Source organism: Protopterus annectens, chromosome 3.part0 (genome assembly GCF_019279795.1).
Source record: "Protopterus annectens isolate FY-2018-M chromosome 3.part0, PAN1.0, whole genome shotgun sequence".
Taxonomy (NCBI): domain Eukaryota; kingdom Metazoa; phylum Chordata; order Ceratodontiformes; family Protopteridae; genus Protopterus; species Protopterus annectens.
The window spans coordinates 1,671,357,507-1,671,381,176 of record NC_056731.1 but is presented as its reverse complement, the minus strand read 5'-3'; the positions used below and the strand labels follow the sequence as shown (position 1 = coordinate 1,671,381,176).

General features: G+C 38.4%; 1 protein-coding gene across 1 annotated transcript in view; it reads left to right on the top strand.

The window, feature by feature from the left end:
- Nucleotides 1–23,670, top strand: part of ANGPT1 (angiopoietin 1) — a 1,835,232-nt gene that overhangs the window by 520,584 nt on the left and 1,290,978 nt on the right. The window lies entirely within an intron of this gene.

Sequence of the window (23,670 nt, the reverse complement as noted above, 5' to 3'; positions counted from 1 at the left end):
CGTCCCACTCACTAGGCTGAATAAGGAGAAGGTTACCATTAGCTGCCTGTCGGGTGCCAGGATCCACCACATAACACAAGCACTCAGGTCACTCCAGAACAAGTACAAATATGACTAGGTCATTGTCCATGTTGGTATGAATGACCTGAGCTGTACCTCCCTGGACTACATGAAAAGACACATGGAAGAGTTCTCTGATTATGTAGCCCAGGCCGGTATGACCCTGAGTAGCATCCTGCACTCACCAAGAATGATACCACTGTATAAAAAAAGAATTTTCGATTTCAACAATTGGCTAAGTTTCTGGTGTCATTCAAAGGGGATCCAGTGCCTGTCCGCCTGGGATGACATGCTCGACAAGCCACGCTGCTTCGCTAAAAATGGCTTGCACCTGTCACCCTTAGGCATTCGAGTACTGGCCAAGGCTCTTGCCACCCCTATATTGCCTTTTTTAGGCAAGGCTCAAAAGAGAAACCCACCACTGTAAATAGCACAAGTAAGGGTAATGCTACTCAATGCCAGAAGTCTAAACCTCAAAATGCACGCACTCAAGGCATTCCTCAATATGGAGAAAATCAATATATGTGCAGTAACAGAAACCTGCTTTAAGGCTCCAGAGAGCACCCCAGTGCTACCAGGCTACAACTCATACCATACATTTCGGCCACAGAACCCAAACCGAAATACAAAAGGTGGGGGTGTGTCCATATTCATAAAGGATACCCACACCTCCAGGTTAGTGGCACAGCACGATGCTTCAGAAATCATCCATGTGCAACTAACAATGGGCAAAACTACAATTCAAATTGTAGCTTGCTACAGATCACCCACCATGTCCTAGGACCCCCATTCCACATTTCTGGAAATGTAAAGGTCCTACCAAACACCCTAATATTGGGTGATTTCAATTACCCAAACATTAACTGGGAGAACTACTCAAGTACTAACTCCCTTACCCAACATTTCCTAGAATTTATAAACTCAAACACCCTGGTTCAACTGGTCAACACTCCCACCAGAGGTGACAACATATTGGACCTGGTCATCACAAACATGGGCAACCAGTGTTCCACACCAGAGGTCAACCCCTCGCTGGTTAGATCTGACCATAAACAAATCACTTTGGATATCCACATTCCGCCCCCACCCGCGTACAAGAAAACCATTGTGAAAAACTTTTCAAAAGCAAACTTCACTTTACTTAAGACCGAGGTGGAAAGTTTCAAAGCCCCCATGCCGAAGGATAAAGCTGTCCAAGCTGCAAAATCCTTTACTAATGTATTCTACAGGCACTTACAAGAATGCATGAATCATGCCATCCCAAGAAAAACTAAGACTCACTCCAAGAAAAGGAAACCAGTCTGGTGGACTCCTGCCATACACAAGCTATACAACAGAAGGAGGAAACTAGTATAGAAAAGAGTAAAATCCCAAGAAGGGACGATATCCCTGATCAGTATCAGCAAGAAACTACGATCCCTCATTAAATCATCCAAGGCTAGCTTCGAAAGAAAAATTGCCAAGGACTCCAAAGATAACCACAAGGCATTCTTTAGCTATCTCAAGAATCTAAGTGGCAATGGTCAGATCTGCTTGGAGTTAGTGCAGAATGGCATAAAATACACTGAACTGACCGATATTGCCAATATCCTGGCAGACAAGTTCAGCGCAAACTTCACCCCCACTCTCACCCCCAAGAAGGCCCATAACCATACCAGAAGAATGTAGAGTCCCTGAAATCACAGACACTCAGGTTAAAACAGCCCTCTCCAAAGCCAAAAATACAGCATCAATGGGACCGGACGGTGTCCCAGGCTGTGTCCTACATGAGCTCAAAGACAAACCATTCACCTAAACACAATGTTCAAACTCAGCTTCTCCGCAGGCTACGTACCCATAGAGTAGTGCACATCAACGGTTATTCCACTCCACAAAGGTGGAGCCACAACAGACCCCGGGAACTATCGCCCTATATGCCTGACTAGCTTGGTCTGCAAGGCTATGGAGTGCATCATCATGGAACTCATTAACAGAGACATTGGGAACCTACAAACTCTGAACCCTACCCACTTCATCTTTGTTAAGAGCAGATTGTGCCTCCTAAAACTGGTGGACTTCTTTGAGACAGTTACCAAGGCTATAGACGAGGGAAAGGTGGTACACACAGCCTACCTAGACCTCACTAAGGCCTTCAACACCATTCCCCATTCTGGTATTATAGACAAGCTCACCAGCCTGAACATAAACCCCTGTGTCACAAGATGGGTTGCCAACTGGCTCACGGACAGAACCCACATGGTGAGAGTTGCAGGAGCTAGGTCTGGCTCTAAACCAGTTTCAAGTGGCATTCCCCAGGGCTCAGTTCTAGGACCCTCCTGTTCGGTATATACTTCTCAGAGGTACAGGCAAGCACAGGAGGACTATGGCTGACCAAGTTCGCAGATGACTGCAAACTAGGGGCTATAATTGACTCTCCGGCTGACACAGACATCCTCCAAAAGGGTCTCACTGAGATGGCTACCTGGTGTCAAAATCATGGCCTCAAGCTAAATGCCAAAAAGTGCATAGTCATTCCCTTTGGAAAAAACAAAGTACCCACAAACTACCACATAGGTGGTAGTCCCCTAAATACGGAAGACGTAATAAGGGATCTGGTGACCCAAGTAGATACTAATCTCACCTTTGATAATCACATTGCCAAAGTGGTTAGAAATTCCTTCTATGTGGCCCACCTAATCACAAATGTGTTCGCATCCAGATCAAAAAAGAGGTCATTGTGCTCCTCTACTCACTCATCAGACCCATCATAGAGTACAATGCCCCATTTGGGATGTATCTTAGAAGACACCTGCAACAGCTGGAAAGACCACAGAAGTATCTCACCAAGAGGATCACTAGCCTCAAACAGATGCCCTATGCAGCTTGACTGAAGAAATTACAGCTGTACTTGGTTGCATACCGCCTACTCAGAGGTGATCTCTGCCTGACATACAAGGCCATGTCCATCCCAGAATTGATGGACATGCTCCACCTAAAGAAAACCTTATCCCCTCGAGCCACATGCTCTAGGGATCTAAACCTCACCACAACAATAAATAGGACGTGCTGGAGGGATAGATTCCTGTCCCATAGAATTCCCATGCTTTGGAACAAGATCCCAATCTACATTAGGCAGAGCTCCTTGCTAACACTCTTCAAAAGAAACCTTGACGAGTGGATGGGAAACAGAATATTTCCCTCGGGGATCACTTCAGTGGCTCTGTTGGACAGAGGCACAGGGAACTAATCTAAGGGGGGGTGGCAAAAGCCAACACATTCTGGCTAGGCTTATAAATGCCTTCAGGCAGATAGCCTAGTACCTACCTATGAACCTATGAACCTAGTACCTGTAGAAATTGTCAACTTAGATGCCAACAAGACATCTCTCAGCTTTACAAATGAGATTGACAAGGAGTTGGAGTGATTGTGGTAGAACTTAGGAACTGGAAGGCTGCTAGATTGAATGGTAGGACACAGGAAGCTATGGAAAGATGGATGATTGCATGAATAAGGAATATAAATAGTGGAGCACTTCAAGGGTCTGTACTTGGTCCCAGACTCTTCAGTATATTTGTCATATGATATATCTGTGGGACTACAGAACAAGACTAATCCATTCACTGAAGGCACAAAGTTAGATGCATCAGTGAAGAATAGGGGGTTAGAGTCTAGGGAAGGACTTGAAAAGGTTAAATAAGTGGGAATTCAGGCATGAGGCATCAGCTGGGAGAGTGGAACTGATTGCAAAAGAGCAAGTAAAACATCTCTGGTTGTGGATCACACCTGGAGCTGACTGCCATGAGCAGGGTGAGAGGGCAGTAGTAGCAGCAGCAACAGACAGACAGCTGGGGCATATCCTTAGGGGATAAATTCCAGAGGCATAGACATAATACTTCAAGATCAAACCACAATAACTAATGCATGTAGTTCTGGAGAGCATATAATGAAAGGGGCTTCAAACTGCTAAAAGCAATCCAGAGGAAAACTACCAGAAAGATCCAAAGGGTGGAGGAGAATGGATGCAAAACCAGAACATTTTAACACTATATGGAATTGAAGAGACATGATCAGAGGCTAGGGGAAATAATCATCCGAAGCCAAAAGAAACAAGGAGGACATGATTTTGGCAAGCAATATAATGTTAGGGAGCTGTGAAATGTTTATCTTGAATAGCGGGGGGAGTACAGGCAAAGACTATAGGGACTATTTCCTGGATCAATGAAAGTGCTTTTTCACAAGGAATGTTGTTGACCCAGGGCATGGATTACCAAAATGGGTGGCACAGAGGAAATCCCAAAGAGACATTCTAGAAGGCATAGGTTAAGCAGAAAAAGTGTAAGGGGGAAGGAAGAGATAGTGGAATGTTAGCATGTTAAATGTGCTTAAAGTTTTAACCTGATAAGCTATTGCCTCTTTATGCCATGAAACAAATTCAATTTAATATGACACATTGTTTATCTTTTATTTTATATTATTTACATTTATTAGTTTTCATTTTCATGAATTTACCAGTTATATACAGATTTAGGAAGTAGATCCTTAAATAATTTCAACGCATTGTTTTTCAGTTAATACATTTTTTATATAATGAATTTGTTTATTAGTAGAGGTCAAAAATAAACTAAAAAAGCTTTGAATGTGGCAGTCACTGCATGTAATTTTAACACACACACACACACACACACACACACACACACACACACACACACACACAGTGATGCATGGTGCATTGATATTTCTACATCTTTGAGATGCTATTTGAAGTTTCTGCTCCATTAAGCAATTCACCCCAACCCTAATTACATTGTCTGCTTCATTAATGCCCAAGTGCCAGAATGCATGTGTGGTGTGTGAATGTGTTTGAATGTTATATATTATATACATATGTAATGCATGGAATCCATGATTACTCTCCAAAACCAGTTAAGTAACATTCTTGTTCAGCTCTACTTTAGCACATGAACTGACCTTAGCAATGCCTAGAAGAGTGCTTTACAGTTATTAAGCACCCCTATCACCTGTTATCACGGGGTCTGGTACTAAATGTTAACAGATCTAGCCAGATCCCATTTCTGCCTGCTGTCTGCAACCATAGCCAGTAGTTTGAATCCAACTACTTTCCTTAGACCTGGAGTACATAACGATGTCAACAACTTCCCCACTGTTGGCTTTCAAAGCTCTTTGTTTTATCTTACTTTTCTATAACCATGCACTACAAAAAATATGATCATATCTCTGGTTGTAAAGTATTATTATGTATTCTTAAGGTGAATTTCTTGGCATCCATGATTCAAACACATAATATACTCATTAAGATCAGATACCCTATTATAATCCTCTCTATGATATATATATACATATACATATACATATATACATAAACATATATACATAAACATATATGTGTATATATATATATATATATATATATATATATATATATATATATATATATAGAGGTCTACTTCTGATTGTCAAAAACTCACTCTCGACAGCCAGAAGATCAAACCCATTTAAGCAAAAGTGCACTAAATCGAAAGTGCACTTTCGCAAAAGCTGGTTCTTCAAACCACATTACAGTGGCAATAAGGAAATATATTCTTTTCCCCACTGTAGTGCAATCTCGGAGTTGGTATATTTAAGTAGATGAGTGTGGGGACCACAGCCCCCCACATGGGGGGGTGCAGGGGGGCTTGCCTCCCTGCAAAATGCTGTTTAAAACTGTTTTTTTTTTTCATTTTGTTTTTTTTTCCGGTTCGGAGAACTGGCTTTTGCGAAAGTGCACTTTCGATCTAGTTTAGGCCCATTAAAGGGTCTCGATGTTGCTTGTTTGAGATTGTGAAATTTCTATCAAGCAACATAGACCCATATATATATATATATATATATATATATATATATATATATATATATATATATATATATATAAATACATAGACCCATATATATATATATATATATATATATATATATATATATATATATGTGTGTGTGTGTGTGTGTGTGTGTGTGTGTGTGTGTGTGTGTAGTATTATTGTAATTGATGGCAGATGCCTCTATGTCTTTTGATTTTTGGTGCTGACACTGGGAAGTAGAAAGTCATCAAGAAGAACTGGATGTGCATGGATATATGATATTTATTCAAGTGTCAGTGAAATTGCTTCCAAAAAAAATTGGCTAAAAGAAGGCACGTACCTTCTCTGCAATGTCTGACCAGTACACAACAAGCAACATTACTATCTTAATTTTCTTAATTCATAGCTTGCTTATTTCATATGTACCATCTCCTGGCTCTGACCATTTTTATGGCTCTGACCCTTTTTACTGCAGTTCCTAGTATTAAAGAAAGGAAATTGCATGAGATGAAAGTAGTAAAGTCCAAGAAAGTTTTTGACATTTAAAAATTCAAGTTTATCTTCACTGTTGGTCTGCATTTGGTAATGCTTGAATGTGAATGACATTGAGTAAACTTATCAGGTTGTCAGAGGCAGGAAAGAAGATGCATTGAACAGTGAGCTGTTGAAAGGTCACTGAACATTTGTTTCAGCAGCTGTGTCTCATTCCTCCGGAGTTATAAGAAACTTTATCACAGGGAAACTTGGTCACTAATTTGCTGCTCAGTGCAGTTCATGATATAATAGTTATTAATGCTCAGAGTTTATGTAAAAAACTCTGTGCATTTTAACACTTAGGTTGGAAGGAAGCCTGGAAACTGTGGTAGTTCCAAACAGCATGCTCATAAAATATATTTTGTTTGTTAACCTTTTAGATACATTAATCAAAAGGAACATTTATCTGCCATATGCTGGGTCACAGACATTAAGTTAATTTATACAACTTAAGTACTTCTTGAAAGTTAACAAGCATGGTGGACAGTATTCTTTACTTCTGTCAATAGTGCAGCCAAAGCAAGTGATAGAATATATATTATCAAACAGATAATTCAGATGTGCAGCCTTGAACAGTCAAGATATCATCTATAGATATCATAGACAGGCTTAATAGGAATCACAATGTCAAGATTCAGATGTCTGGTGGTCTCCCTTATGTAAAACAACAACTCTTTAGGATCTCTGACCTCTTTATCTACAACAAAATAGTCGAGTCAGTCTACTCACAGAAAGATACAAATCAAGGTTTCCCTCAAATAACAAACATCATATCATGATAAAGAAATTCCAGGATTACAACAACCTGATGCAATATTCAACTGGCTCCAGCAGAAAAAATATAATCCAGGCAAAGTCCAACCACAGCTCTCGTTTTATTGTGTAAACCAGCAAATGTTAAGCGCTTTCATCCAGGTACATCTGGACTTCATCAGAACAACATGACAGTGCTCTCACTTCCATTTTATACATAAAGTTCCCGCCTAAAACCCCAATTATGACATCAATTATTCAATTAAAATAAAAATATGCAAATTTAAAAAAAACACTAGTTCAAAGTGCTTAAAGATACACATTCCAAGTTGGTTAAAACATTTCATCATAAGGTTAAAAAACCTTCATTTTTACTTAAACTTCTCCTTTTCTTATATAAGTTAATTTTCTAATGAAATTTCATACTAGGGATAAGAATAAAGACTTACTCAAAATCTAGCAACATAATAAAAACAACTATCTCAAACATTCATACTGGTATTGACTGGTGAATTGATATAGTACAGAGAATTATATCTTGCATTTTTACAGATGTTTTTTTTCCCCAATAGTTGATATTGATTTAACCATATGGTATGAATGTAGTTTGAAATTAATACATTACATACCCTAACCAGGTCATATATACATGTATATATTCTTGAAGATACCTCACTAATAAAGGATATAGCAATACATATAGCTATACATATAGCTTTACCCTTATGTCTTAAGTTGTACAATAGTTATTACCTACTGTCTTAACAAAGGCTTTGTAGGTATTACTTCATTAAGTCCTGGTGGTACCGCAGCATTGAGTCTAATCTGCCACCTAACTTCTTTGTCACTCACTAGTGCCTTTATATTTCCCCCTCGTGGATTTGGTCTCACTAATTCCAGTATTGCAAACTTAAACCCTGTGCAATTAGTATTATTCATTAGATGCCTTGACAAAGCATTGTTAGAATCTTGCTTTTTTATGCAATATAAATGATCATATATTCTGTTTTTCAGATGTCGATCAGTTTTCCCTACATAATAATTCATGCAGGTATTGCACAGGGCTAGATATATGACATGCTGGCTCAAGCAGTTGCCATTACCAAACCTGATTTTAGTTTTGACATTATTGTTGAGTGAAATTGAGTCCTTTTCAAAAATAAAACTACAGTAATTGCAATTACCACATTTTTTGGTGCCAATCTTCTCATGCTTAGTACTATTATTAAAGTTGTAATTAAGTTCTAAAATTCTCTTTATATTATTTCCTGTTTTATATACAAAGCTAGGAGAACTAGGTATTTTTTCTTTTATACTACTATCACTTGTTAAGATGTTCCAATTGGAATTAATTATACCCTTGATCTCATTACTGCATGCTCCATATTTCAAGATACAGGCTTTTTGATCTCTCTTTACACTATTTTCCATTTTACCATTTCCATTGTGGCATTGCAGTCCTTTTTTGTTATCAAGACCTATTCCAAGTAAGGGTGGGTATTTCTGACCCCATTCTTTAGCCACATATGTTATAATATCTGTTACCATATCCCTGGGATATCCCTTTTCTATAAATGCTCTACTAATAAAGTTGAGTTCGGATAGCATACCCTCCTTTGTTGTTGTCATTCTCGCTGCTCTAATGCACTGTCCTTTTATTATATCTCTTTTGGTGTTATATGAGTGGGCACTATCATAGTGTAGATATCCGTTGCTATATGTTTCTTTCCTGTATATTTGTGACTGGAAAGATGTACCGTCACTAAAAATATATGTGTCTAGATAATTAATCCCCTCTTTGTCCATTTTATATGTAAATCTTAAATATCCTGTAGTTTGATTTATGTACCTCAGGAAGTCAGACAATTAAATCCTTGCTCCCTTTCCATAGGATGAAGATATCGTCCAAAAACCGGACATAAGTTGTTATATATTTCATCCAACTAGAATGCAGTACAAATTCCTCTTCCCAGTCTAATAGGACTAGGTTGGCATATATGGGAGCCATGATGCTCCCATAGCCACTCCTGTTACCTGTCTGAAGTATTCACCTTCATAATAAATATAGTTGAAATCCAACACTAGTTCCATAAATGCTGCGAGCAGAGAGATCTCATCAGTGGAGAATCCGCTATGTTTATGGTGACTACATAAATCTTTCTAAACCTTCCAATTTGGGAATGCATGAAAACAAATCTTGAATATCAATGGTAACAAACAGCAGCTCTGGGTGCCACAGTTCTTGTGTGAATAACCCCAAGAATTCCCACGAATCTTTGATTATATGCTTGATGGAAGTATATATATGTTTCAATTTATAATCTATATACTTTCCAAAGGGAATACTTTGCTATCACTTCCCGAAATTATAGGCCTGAAGGGAGGGTCAGCCAGGTTCTTATGGATCTTGGGGATCCCTTTAATTGTTGCCAGTATGGGAAAATCCACCTTTAGGTATTTATACAGGTCTTCATCTATTCTGTTATCAAGTAAGAATTCTTCCAAATATGAATCAATTCGTCTGTATGAAATATTCACTTCATTTAACGATGATGCTTCATATTGTTCAGTATTATTGAGTATTTCAAATATTTTGATGTTATATTTGATATTATCGTATAATACTACCCCTCCCCCCTTATCTGCTACCATTATTCTTATATTATTGTCATTAAGTTTTTCAAGAGCTGAAGTAGCCTGATGTTTAGTTGCTCTATACTTGGTGTTGTATTTCTTTTTGTTATATAAAGAATATATTTCCTTATTTATAACATTCTCAAAAGACATTAAAGTTTTAGCTAGATGGGGGGGTAAAGTTGCTCTTCTTTCTTAATCCTGCTGTATGCCTGTATTCTATATCATTTTGGAAAAATATTCCAAGATTTAATTTCCTGAGAAACAGTTTAGTCTCAACTAACGTATCTGTGAGGTCCATTGACCTATCTGGGATATATTTCATTCCTTTGGTCAAAATTTGTAAGGATTCGGGATTGATGTCATGAGGTGTATAATTATATATTTTAACATCCCCACTAGCTTCTAATATATTGGGGAATATTGGGTCGACTGTCTGCCAATCAACAGCTATCCCTAGAATTTCCCTTCGGCCAGAGCTACTCTATTCCCTGGTCCTAGTGTTGTCTGTAACTGTTCCACCGGGGTTTCCCTTTCCCCTGATGTTTCAGTGTTGGCCAATTTTCCACTTCCTCATTCTCCCATAAAAAATCTTGTTCATATGTATATGGTTTATGGGAAAATTGTCTCTCTCTACCATTTGTTTTATTCTTGGTTCTATCATTTCCAATATTCCATCTATAGGCCCTCCCCTGTTTATACTGGAGAATATCTCTTTGTAATTTTCTATTCTTGCGTTCAAACACTTTTTTACTATTAATATCTGCATAGTCATATTGTTTGTGATAAAGTGCTTCCCACTGTGGAAATAACAAATCCTTGGTTATGTTATTGCTCATATCTTCTGCCTCACACAAAAGTCTGCTCAATTTCATATCATTGTTAGTTATAATAAATTTCATAAACCTTTTACCAAAATCATCGAACATGTATCTTTAAGCACTTTGAACTAGTGTTTTTTTTAATTTGCATATTTTTATTTTAATTGAATAATTGATGTCATAATTGGGGTTTTAGGCGGGAACTTTATGTATAAAATGGAAGTGAGAGCACTGTCATGTTGTTCTGATGAAGTCCAGATGTACCTGGATGAAAGCGCTTAACATTTGCTGGTTTACACAATAAAACGAGAGCTGTGATTGGACTTTGCCTGGATTATATTTTTTCTGCTGGAGCCAGTTAAACATCATATCATACTTTTCTCTTTGTTATGCCCTACTTTAGAGATTCTAGTTCCTAAGAGTATTATGCAAGTAACTAAGTTTAAAACTAAAAAAATAAATCAATCAATAAATGAAAAAAATGAGCACAAGACTCAGTCTAGTTCCAACCTCACCAACACAAGTGTTGAGGAAAAAATATAAAATAAAAAAACTACAGCAATAATTCCCAAAAATCATGAAACCCAGGTGATGTTTCAAGGCAGCAAGCCTTTATTCGTCATAGACAAGCGATTTTCAGTAACAAGTAAATCAGAGATATGTTTAATTATTATTAATATTTATTTGTATGTTTATTTATATTTATTTATGTATTTCTGATTTTATCCATGGTCTAACCATGCCCATGCAACATTTTTGCATGTAATCTCTTAAAGGTGCTGATAACTCACTAAAGTCAGGGATGAATTTGCCCATATACTCTTCTTTACTACCCCTCTTGTTCACACCATACCTCCTTACCTTGTATGAAAAGCAGTTTCTTATGGGGTTTCAGGTCCCAAAAGGCCATACTATCACCCCAGCTGTAAATCCTTCCACCTTCAACCATACTTACAGTGCCAGATCCTATCCAACATCTTGTTCAGTCTATCAACATCTCAACCCCATGCACATTAGCTCTAGATCCAAACACTACCACAAACTAATAAACAAATTCCTGAAGTTCATCACCAAGTATAGACTCAACCTAATACTTGGTGGTGATATTCACCCCAACCCTGGCCCACTCACTTCAGATACACATACCCCCTCTACTTGTAATCTAAGCTACAAACCTACAATTAATAGGCCAACTAACTCTCTCCTAGTCTGTCATCTCAATATTAGAAGCATTAATAACAAGGTACATGAATTGCATGCACTTCTGGATGTCCACTCCCCTGAGATTCACTGTTTATCTGAAACCTGGTTAAAACCTAACACTAAAGACAATGAAGTGTTACCACCTGGGTACAACATACACAGGCTGGATCGTGCTTTGAGGAAGGGGGGTGGGGTAGCTGTACTCTATAAATCTGAGTTGAATGTCACCATAGATGTAATACAACCTCCTCAGATTAATAATTCTAAGATTCTTGCCACCAAATTGCAACTTAATAAAAATAGATGCATTAATATAATCTATATGTACATTCCCCCAGGTAACAATATATCTACATTTGAAGATATCCTGCACTGGTTATCATGTCACTACCCCCAAGAAACCCTACTACTTGGAGACTTTAACATAGACTGGGGCACCTGTTCCTTAGAATCCCCAACCACCCATACTAACCTGCATGCATTTACACAAATTATATCCACCCCTACCAGGATAGGTAAACCCAACCAAAAAGAAAGTATACTTGACTGGGTACTCATAAACAGTCACCCCCAACTGTACACCTCTGGTACCCTCCTTAATGGCCTAAGTGATCACTTTCTCACATATGTAATTAAGCACAAAACCATTATTTCCCAACAACCCTTACTCAGAAAGGTTAGAAACAATAAAAACTTTGACCCTGCCAAATTCCAACAAGAACTAAACTCATGTAATTGGTCTATTCTAAAACACCTCCCATTAGAGGAAGCAGTAGCATACTTTAACAACAAATTCCTTGAGATCCTTGATTTGCATGCACCTGTTCGTTCAAAGAGAACCAAGGCAAAACTGCACCATGGCTTTCTATAGAGTCTAAACTCAAAATTACCCTTAGAAACAAAGCATGGGCTTTATGGCATTCTTCTAAAGACCCTCAAGATCACATTAAATACAGGCAATCCAGGAACGAAACCAAAAAATCAATTTTACAAGACAAAAAACAATACTACTGTAATTTACAGACAGTAAATCAAAATAACCCTCAGAAGTTTTGGGCAGGTTTAAATAATCTACTACATCCTGGACAAACTTCAACCCCAATCCCTGCTGCTACTATTGATAAAACCCCTGAAGATGTTTCTGATAGTTTTAACCAATTCTTTACTGAAACAATTCAAGCCCTAGCTAGCCAACTACCTCCTAGCTCCCCTGGTCCTGAAAGTAGCACCCTAGAAACCCACTTGCTCAGCTTCCAACCAGTCGCCACTTCACTTATCCGTACCTTGATCAAAAAATTAAAACCCACTACACTTTCTGCTGATCAACTCCCTGCCGAATACCTACAAAAATCAGCTGATGCTATTGCTTACCCAATCTCAATACTAATCAACCATAGTAGAAGCTAAAATTCCCACCATCTGGAAAATATCCTAAGTAATCCCACTTCACAAAGGAGGCAGCTCTACTGAATTCTCCAATTATAGGCCAATAGCTATACTCTCTCCACTTGCAAAAATTATGGAAAAATGTATTCATAGACAACTCATGCACCACCTAATCCAAAATAGCCTTATGGCAGACACTCAGCATGGCTTCCATCCTCACCATAGCACTACTTCAGCCCTCCTAGCCTTTACTAACACCATAAACCATAATCGCAATAATTATATATCCTCAGCCCTCTTTTGGATCTTTCCGGTTGAAGGGTTATAAACCCCTTTTTTTCCCCCCCTGAAAAATTCTTCTAAACACCCCAACAACCACCAACACACACCCCCAAACAAACCCTAACCCACCCCAACACACCAAACCCCCCCCACCAACACTTATATTATTTAAAAAAGGTTATTTTATTTTAAAAAATAAGGGCCCGAAATCCCATTTGAAAAACACTAAAAAAACCTTTAATTTCCCCAAAAAACTGGGTGGGAAATATATTCTTTTCCCCACTGTAGTGCAATCTCGGAGTTAGTATATTTAAGTAGATGAGTGTGGGGACCACAGCCCCCCACATGGGGGGGTGCAGGGGGGCTTGCCTCCCTGCAAAATACTGTTTAAAACTGTTTTTTTTTAGTTTTGTTTTTTTTTTTTTCCGGTTCGAGAACTGGCTTTTCTTAGTGCACTTCGATCTAGTTTAGGCCCATTAAAGGGTCTCGATGTTGCTTGTTTGAGATTGTGAAATTTCTATCAAGCAACATAGACCCATATATATATATATATATATATATATATGTGTGTGTGTGTGTGTGTGCGTGTGTGTGTGTGTGTGTGTGTGTGTGTGTGTGTGTGTGTGTGTGTAATTGATGGCAGATGCCTCTATGTCTTTTGATTTTTGGTGCTGACACTGGGAAGTAGAAAGTCAGCAAGAAGAACTGGATGTGCATGGATATATGATATTTATTCAAGTGTCAGTGAAATTGCTTCCAAAAAAAATTGGCTAAAAGAAGGCACGTACCTTCTCTGCAATGTCTGACCAGTACACAACAAGCAACATTACTATCTTAATTTTCTTAATTCGTAGCTTGCTTATTTCATATGTACCATCTCCTGGCTCTGACCCTTTTTACGGCTCTGACCCTTTTTACTGCAGTTCCTAGTATTAAAGAAAGGAAATTGCATGAGATGAAAGTAGTAAAGTCCAAGAAAGTTTTTGACATTTAAAAATTCAAGTTTATCTTCACTATTGGTCTGCATTTGTTAATGCTTGAATGTGAATGGCATTGAGTAAACTTATCAGGTTGTCAGAGGCAGGAAAAAAGATGCATTGAACAGTGAGCTGTTGAAAGGTCACTGAACATTTGTTTCAGCAGCTGCGTCTCATTCCTCCGGAGTTATAAGAAACTTTATCACAGGGAAACTCGGTCACCAATTTGCTGCTCAGTGTAGTTCATGATATAATAGTTATTAATGCTCATAGTTTATGTAAAAAAACTCTGTGCATTTTAACACTTAGGTTGGAAGGAAGCCTGGAAACTGTGGTAGTTCCAAACAGCATGCTCATAAAATATATTTTGTTTGTTAACCTTTTAGATACATTAATCAAAAGGAACATTTATCTGCCATATGCTGGGTCACAGACATTAAGTTAATTTATACAGCTTAAGTACTTCTTGAAAGTTAACAAGCATGGTGGACAGTATTCTTTACTTCTGTCAGTAGTGCAGCCAAAGCAAGTGATAGAATATATATTATCAAACAGATAGTTCAGATGTGCAGCCTTGAACAGTCAAGATATCATCTATAGATATCATAGACAGGCTTAATAGGAATCACAATGTCAAGATTCAGATGTCCGGTGGTCTCCCTTATGTAAAACAACAACTCTTTAGGATCTCTGACCACTTTATCTACAACAAAATAGTCGAGTCAGTCTAGTCACAAAAAGATACAAATCAAGGTTTCCCTCAAATAACAAACATCATGTCATACTTTTCTCTTTGCTATGCCCTACTTTAGAGATTCTAGTTCCTAAGAGTATTATGCAAGTAACTAAGTTTAAAACTAAAAAAAATAAATAAATCAATAAATGAAAAAAATGAGCACAAGACTCAGTCTAGTTCCAACCTCACCAACACAAGTGTTGAGGAAAAAATATAAAATAAAAAAACTAACAATAATTCCCAAAAATCATGAAACCCAGGTGATGTTTCAAGGCAGCAAGCCTTTATTCGTCATAGACAAGCGATTTTCAGTAACAAGTAAATCAGAGATATGTTTAATTATTATTAATATTTATTTGTATGTTTATTTATATTTATGTATTTCTGATTTTATCCATGGTCTAACCATGCCCATGCAACATTTTTGCATGTAATCTCTTAAAGGTGCTGATAACTCACTAAAGTCAGGGATGAATTTGCCCATATACTCCTCTTTACTACCCCTCTTGTTCACACCCCTCTTGTTCACACCATACCTCCTTACCTTGTATGAAAACCAGTTTCTTATGGGATTTCAGGTCCCAAAAGGCCATACTATCACCCCAGCTGTAAATCCTTCCACCTTCAACCATACTTACAGTGCCAGATCCTATCCAACATCTTGTTCAGTCTATCAACATCTCAACCCCAGGCACATTAGCTCTAGATCCAAACACTACCACAAACTAATAAACAAATTCCTGAAGTTCATCACCAAGTATAGACTCAACCTAATACTTGGTGGTGATATTCACCCCAACCCTGGCCCACTCACTTCAGATACACATACCCCTCTACTTGTAATCTAAGCTACAAACCTACAATTAATAGGCCAACTAACTCTCTCCTAGTCTGTCATCTCAATATTAGAAGCATTAATAACAAGGTACATGAATTGCATGCACTTCTGGATGTCCACTCCCCTGAGATTCTCTGTTTATCTGAAACCTGGTTAAAACCTAACACTAAAGACAATGAAGTGTTACCACCTGGGTACAACATACACAGGCTGGATCGTGCTTCGAGGAAGGGGGTGGGGTAGCTGTACTCTAGAAATCTGAGTTGAATGTCACCATAGATGTAATACAACCTCCTCAGATTAATAACTGAGATTCTTGCCACCAAATTGCAACTTAATAAAAATAGATGCATTAATACCATCTGTATGTACATTCCCCCAGGTAACAATATATCTACATTTGAAGATATCCTGCACTGGTTATCATGTCACTACCCCCAAGAAACCCTACTACTTGGAGACTTTAACATAGACTGGGGCACCTGTTCCTTAGAATCCCCAACCACCCATACTAACCTGCATGCATTTACACAAATCATATCCACCCCTACCAGGATAGGTAAACCCAACCAAAAAGAAAGTATACTTGACTGGGTACTCATAAACAGTCACCCCCAATTGTACACCTCTGGTACCCTCCTTAATGGCCTAAGCGATCACCTTCTCACATATGTAATTAAGCACAAAACCATTAATTCCCAACAACCCTTACTCAGAAAGGTTAGAAACAATAAAAACTTTGACCCTGCCAAATTCCAACAAGAACTAAACTCATGTAATTGGCCTATTCTAAAACACCTCCCCTTAGAGGAAGCAGTAGCATACTTTAACAACAAATTCCTTGAGATCCTTGATTTGCATGCACCTGTTCGTTCAAAGAGAACCAAGGCAAAACTGCACCATGGCTTTCTATAGAGTCTAAACTCAAAATTACCCTTAGAAACAAAGCATGGGCTTTATGGCATTCTTCTAAAGACCCTCAAGATCACATTAAATACAGGCAATCCAGGAACGAAACCAAAAAATCAGTTTTACAAGACAAAAAACAATACTACTGTAATTTACAGACAGTAAATCAAAATAACCCTCAGAAGTTTTGGGCAGGTTTAAATAATCTACTACATCCTGGACAAACTTCAACCCCAATCCCTGCTGCCACTATTAATAAAACCCTGAAGATGTTTGATAGTTTTAACCAATTCTTTACTGAGACAATTCAAGCCCTAGCTAGCCAACTACCTCCTAGCTCCCCTGGTCCTGAAAGTAGCACCCCTAGAAACCTACTTGCGTTCAGCTTCCAACCAGTCGCCACTTCACTTATCCGTACCTTGATAAAAAAATTAAAACCCACTACACTTTCTGCTGATCAACTCCCTGCCGAGTACCTACAAAAATCAGCTGATGCTATTGCTTACCCAGTCTCAATACTAATCAATCGAACCATAGTAGAAGCTAAAATTCCCACCATCTGGAAAATATCCTATGTAATCCCACTTCACAAAGGAGGCAGCTCTACTGAATTCTCCAATTCTAGGCCAATAGCTATACTCTCTCCACTTGCAAAGATTATGGAAAAATGTATTCATAGACAACTCATGCACCACCTAATCCAAAATAGCCTTATGGCAGACACTCAGCATGGCTTCCGTCCTCATCACAGCACTACTTCAGCCCTCCTAGCCTTTACTAACACCATAAACCATAATCGCAACAATAATTATATATCCTCAGCCCTCTTTTTGGATCTTTCCAAGGCATTCGATATGGTTGATCACCAACTTTTAATCCACACCCTGCAAACATTCTGCCTAGATACTGGAGCCCTCCAATGGTTTCAATCCTACCTGAATGGTCGACAGCAGGCTGTCCTCTGGCAGAACAAACTCTCTAACCTTCTACCTAACACCCTCAGAGTACCACAAAGCTCTATACTAGGGCCCTTGCTGTTCTCCATCTTCATTAACGACCTTTATACTGTCATCCCAAAAGTCAGCTGTATCCAATATGCTGATGACTCTACTCTGATTTGCTCAGCCACATCTCCAGTAGAGTTATGGTCAGCTACCCAGACCACCTTTAATACAATAGAAAACTGGCTTTCTGAACATCCACTGATCCTAAATCCCAAAAAACTAAAATGCTGTTATTTTCACCAACACGTAGGTCTACTGCTTTCACCTTTACCATAAAATCAAATGATGGCACAATAATCTTCCCTGACCCATCTACAAAACTATTAGGTGTCATCATAGACAATCTCAAATTTGACCTACATGTTAACCAAACTATCAAAACCATCAATAAAAAACTAGGGTCACTTTACAGAATAAAAGCCTTCCTAACCCCTCCAGCTAAAATTGCCATAGCTCGCTCTCACCTTCTTTCAACCCTTCTGTATGCATCCCCTCTACTGTCGAATTTGAACAAGACTGTCCTTAACAAACTCTCAATTTGCTACAACCACATTGCCAGGTTTGCCACTGGGCTGCCTTTTAGGATACATCATTGCATCAATCTAAATCAGCTTGGTTGGCTTGAACTACCTAGCCATCCGGACAATACTCCTGCACTTAAAAATATTATCACCCCCTATAACAATCCTAGATCGCTTCGATCCTCTAACAAACTACTAATTCAGACTAGCAAAATTAATAACACAGCCAGTGATTCTCTCTTTGCAAACTCTGTAAGTAGATCCTTGAACACTCTTCCAGCTGATATTACCTTACTTTCCACCTTAGGTCAATTTAAAACTAGACTCAAACAACATTTGTCACTTAACTGGCTATGTCAATGTATCAAGCCTGGCTAACTAGAATGTGTAAATCTGTTAACCAGTTTACTGTGTAATTTAATTTAATCCTGACTTGTGCTCAGGACTAACTGTAACCTGTGGAACTTGTTTAACTTGCTTACTTATGTAATCTCTGTAAATAATCGGTTTGTAATATGTAATTCTGGTATTATGTAATGCTGTATCTACTTACCCTTGGAGCTTTTCTCCCCGGGCCTCCGCTGAAAATGGACATGCATCCAGTCAGACTATCCCGGTCAACAAATGTAAAATAAAAATAAATAAATAAAATAGTTAACCATACCAAGAAAACACTGTAGGGCTTGGACATTGTCCGGAGCTGACATCTCAAGAATGGCTACTTGCTTGAAAGGGTCTGGTATTAAGCCTGTACTGGTAAATAAATGACCTACGTAAGTAACTTCTGCTAGTCTGAATTTACATTTTAGAGGATTAAGCTTCAAGTTCACTTCACACGCTCTGTCCAGAACTTTTTAGAGGTTTCTGCCATGCTCTGCTTCACCATTGCCTCCAACTAGTAAATCATCTATTACACATGGATAGCCCAAAAAATTTGCTCCATTGCACACTGAAAGACTTCCCTGGCAGAATTTAGTCCAAAAGGCATCCTGAGGAATCTATATCTACCCAATGGTTTGTTGAATGTAGTCCGTAGTGAAGATTTGTGATCAAACATTACTTGCCAAAATGAACTCTTCACATCTAAGACAGAAAAAACACTGGCATTTGGCATGAGGGTGGCAATTTCCTCAACTGTACACATAGGATGATGAGGTATCTAAAGTCTTGTTAAAGTCTCTTGAGTCAATGTATATTCTGATTTCATCTGAATTTTTCTTATGAGCAGCTACCATGAACGACACCCACTCAGTTGGTTCTGTGACTGGACAAATCACACCTTGCTGCACCATTTTGTCTAACTGGACCTTGACTATGTCCTGCATAGAAATTGGAACTCTGTATGCTGGTCTGACCACTGGACTGACCTGTGGGTTTACTTTCATGGAATTCACAACTGGAAGTCTGCCTAGCCTGTCATCAAAAACTTCAGCATACTCTGAGAAAATAGCATTACCAAAGCAGGAACTCGGACATGTGCTTACATGATGTACTTCTTTGGTAAAAGAAAGCAGTTTAATTTTTACTGTCTAAGACCTAATAATGATGGCAGAAGTCTTTTGACTACATAAAATTGCAAGTTGTAATTATTCCCAGCTGAATAGCTTGAAGCACTACTGAGCCTTTGGTTTGAATCTTTTCAACTCCATAAGCAACAAGCTTTGCACGATTGGACAAATTAAGTTGCTCACCAGCTCTCACTTTACCAAATGTTTCTGCTGACATTACATTACATTTTGAACCAGTGTCTGCTTTGATCTCTGTCGGTTTACCATTGAGGACAGTACAAAATATTTCATTCTTTGCTACCAAATCTACTGCATTAACCTTTTCAGTGACCAGTGATACACCATCTACATAAACATTAGGGTTGCAGTGCTCTACATGATCAACTTGCTTTTTTGAGTGACCTTTCTTAATAACTGAATAAGGCTTACTTGATTTACAAAGCTTTTGAAAATTATTAAATTTTTTTATACTTGTGGCATTGTTGACCAAATGCTAAGCACTTCTCTTTTAGACTCATGGTTGGCTCCACAATTATGACAGTTAACCATAAGACTTGACTGGGTTTTGCTAACTCACCCTTATACTGCAATTAGCATGCACATTTTGCTGAGCTAGTCATGGAACTTGCTAGAAATTTATGGGGTTTCTCAGGTAGACCCACAGGGGTTGCAGTTACCATGTGCTTAGGACTGTTCCTTCTTGCCATGTGCTGCATGCTGTCTATGTTTGCTCTAGGGGCTGTTGAAACCATGCTCTTTATCACTTGGAAGCATACTTGTGTACCTTTCTGTGAGTTCATGGATTTGACAAATCTCTATGGCTTCGCTCAATGTTAAATCACTGTCACAAAGCAAAATGTCTCACTACAGCACTGTTAACACCACACACTAGCCAGTCCTTTATTAACTCATCTTTCAAATCACCAAATCTGCATGTTTGTGCCTTATTTCTCAAGTCAGTGATATTTTATACATGACCAGAAGCCAGGTAAAACTGTATCTCTCTAATGTAAAATGTGTCTGGGGGTTGCACATTTCTCTAAATTTACATTTTAAAAACTCAGGGTCCTCCCTTGATTCAGCTGGTACAACAATATGGCAGTTTTCTCCTCCTGTATATATTTCTGGTGCATATACAAATGAACACTCTTTCAATGGCTTCTGACACAGCTGTTAAGCAAAATGAATGTTGTTGTATGTGCACCTTTGTCAGAAAAAGCTGCTTGTATGAAAATATCATATTCCTGCTCAGATACTCTCCACTTCTCTGCTATATTAGGATGAAACCCAAGTTGACTTGGTCTGCAAAATGCCTCTGCCATATCAACAGACAGTAGTGAAGGTGCTTGAAATTATGTACGAATATATACACATATAAATATGCCACAACTTTATGCCAGTACTTGTAATTATGCCCAATAACACAACAGACTCTGAAATAACTGCACTTTGCCAAATGTCTCCATAGCACAAGAACACTTCAAAATCACTGTACTTTGTGAAACCACTCATTTATCAGTGTAAGAAATACTTTGAAATGACTATACTTTGTGAATAAACTATACACAGCAGAAAAAACTCAGAGTAAGAAACACTTCAAGATGAATGCACTTTGCAAATAAACTGTACGCAGCACAGAAACTCTTCAAAATGTCTGTACTTTGTGAAATGACTCTGTACAGTACAAGAAACACTTTGAAATGGCGGCACTCTGCAAATAAATGTACACAGCACAAGAAACATTTCAAAATGGCTGTATTCTGACTGCACTTTGCAATATAATCGTACTTTGCACACAACAAACTCTTTGAAATAATTGCACTATAATAAAGCACACACTCTGCAAACACTTTGCACACTCTGAGATATTTCAAACACCTCTAGTTATGTTTTGAATGGCTTCAATCAATGTGAAATAGTAACTTGTGCCCAGACATTATCTTTTACTAAAAAGCATGCAGTCACCTTGCTCTTTAAGCTTATTTTGTCCTTTAATTTTACTTATTATGCCCTTTTAACCTCTTACAATGCTCAATATACTTTTCTTGTGCTTGTTTTACTTTAAACATGCTTCTGATCCCCATATGAATATATCTGCTAGTTTTATCAAATATCATGGTTTCAAACATTTTGTTTAATTAATAGTGCATTTTGGGCATTTCATTTGATTAATATGTTTTGTGGTACTCAATTAATAATGCGTTTTATGCCTTACAAGTGCTTGGTTTCACTTTGTTTGCCAGACAAATCATTTGTGCAAGTTGTGATTGCCTTAAGTTTATTTCTGGCCCTTTTTGATCACCTGAGCTCTGTTTCACTCAATCAGCTCAATCTGCCTTCACCTTTAACTCTGCACCTCATGGCTCAAAGTAGTTGCACTCTCAATCCCGTTCCTGGCACCATGTCGCTCATCCAGTCAGGATGAAACAGACAAGCAGTTGTGGGTTCAGTTCAAGCAGCTTTATTACACAAAAACTCATCAGGAATGAGTCTTTGTAACTTAAACTTAAACAAATGTATAAACAGACTGACTGCCACACTCATATGTTAACACTCTGGCTGTTCTCTCAAAGTGGCACTGCTGCCTGTATGTACTCACTATTTATATGCACGTGCCTACATCTGGAAATGCTTCTTAAAGGTACATACACACTGTGTTCTATATGCTCTAAACCAGTTATTTTATATTAGGAAGGTTTGTCATCTATACCCTTGTAGCAGGAGAGGATAGCCTACACCCTCCTGAATTGGGAATTGCTGGTTAAAGTCTTATTGTGTCTGTTATTCTAAAAGTGTCTTAGTCTTTAAGCACTTGAGCTCCAAGCCAATAATTTTATATTAAGAAAGTTTGTGGTCTATACTCTTGTGGGAGGAGAAGGTGGCCTCTGCCCTTCTGAGCTGGGAATTGCTGGTGAAGGCTTATTGTGCCTGTTATTCTAAGTGTCTTTGTTACGATTTAAGCACTTGGGTTCCAAACAAATTAGTTTACATTAGGAAAGCTTGTGCTGTACACTCTTGTGGAATTACTGTCTAGACAGATTTTTTAACTACTAGAGCATCTAGTTTGCACATAGCCGAGCATTGCTTTTCAAGTTTCTTGTCTTATTGACTTGTTCAATGTTTAAGCTTTCCTCACTCCTCCCTAGTAGATCAGTAGCCATGGGTATGCACTTCCTGACTCTCTGTGGCCAGTCTGATTGAGATGGATATTCTGAGGCATTGTAGCAATTGTCTCAGGTAGACTGACAACCCACTTATTCTTAATAAAACAGATACAGTATGCGAGAGGTGTAAATACACTTTAATGCTGGAGGCAAAAGTCTCTCATACAACCAAAACTAATCCTGTAGACGTTGTCAGTGACACTTGCACCATGCCTGCTGCACAGGGAAAAGGCCCTACATATAAAACTACTTTTGCTGAGGCACTTAGAGGCAACCTTCCAAAAACACTAAGTCCTCCTGCACAGTACAGTCAAAGAAAGGGTCCTCAGCCATCACTTAAATACTTTGTTAAAACACCACCTGCAGCAACACATAGTAACACTGTATCCACTGCCTCTACTGTTAAGCCCTTAAGGCAAACCAGCACACAGCCAAATTCCTGGTCATTGGTGATTCTGTAGTGAGGCACACCAATGTCCCCTCACCAGACTGAGTAAGGAGAGAGT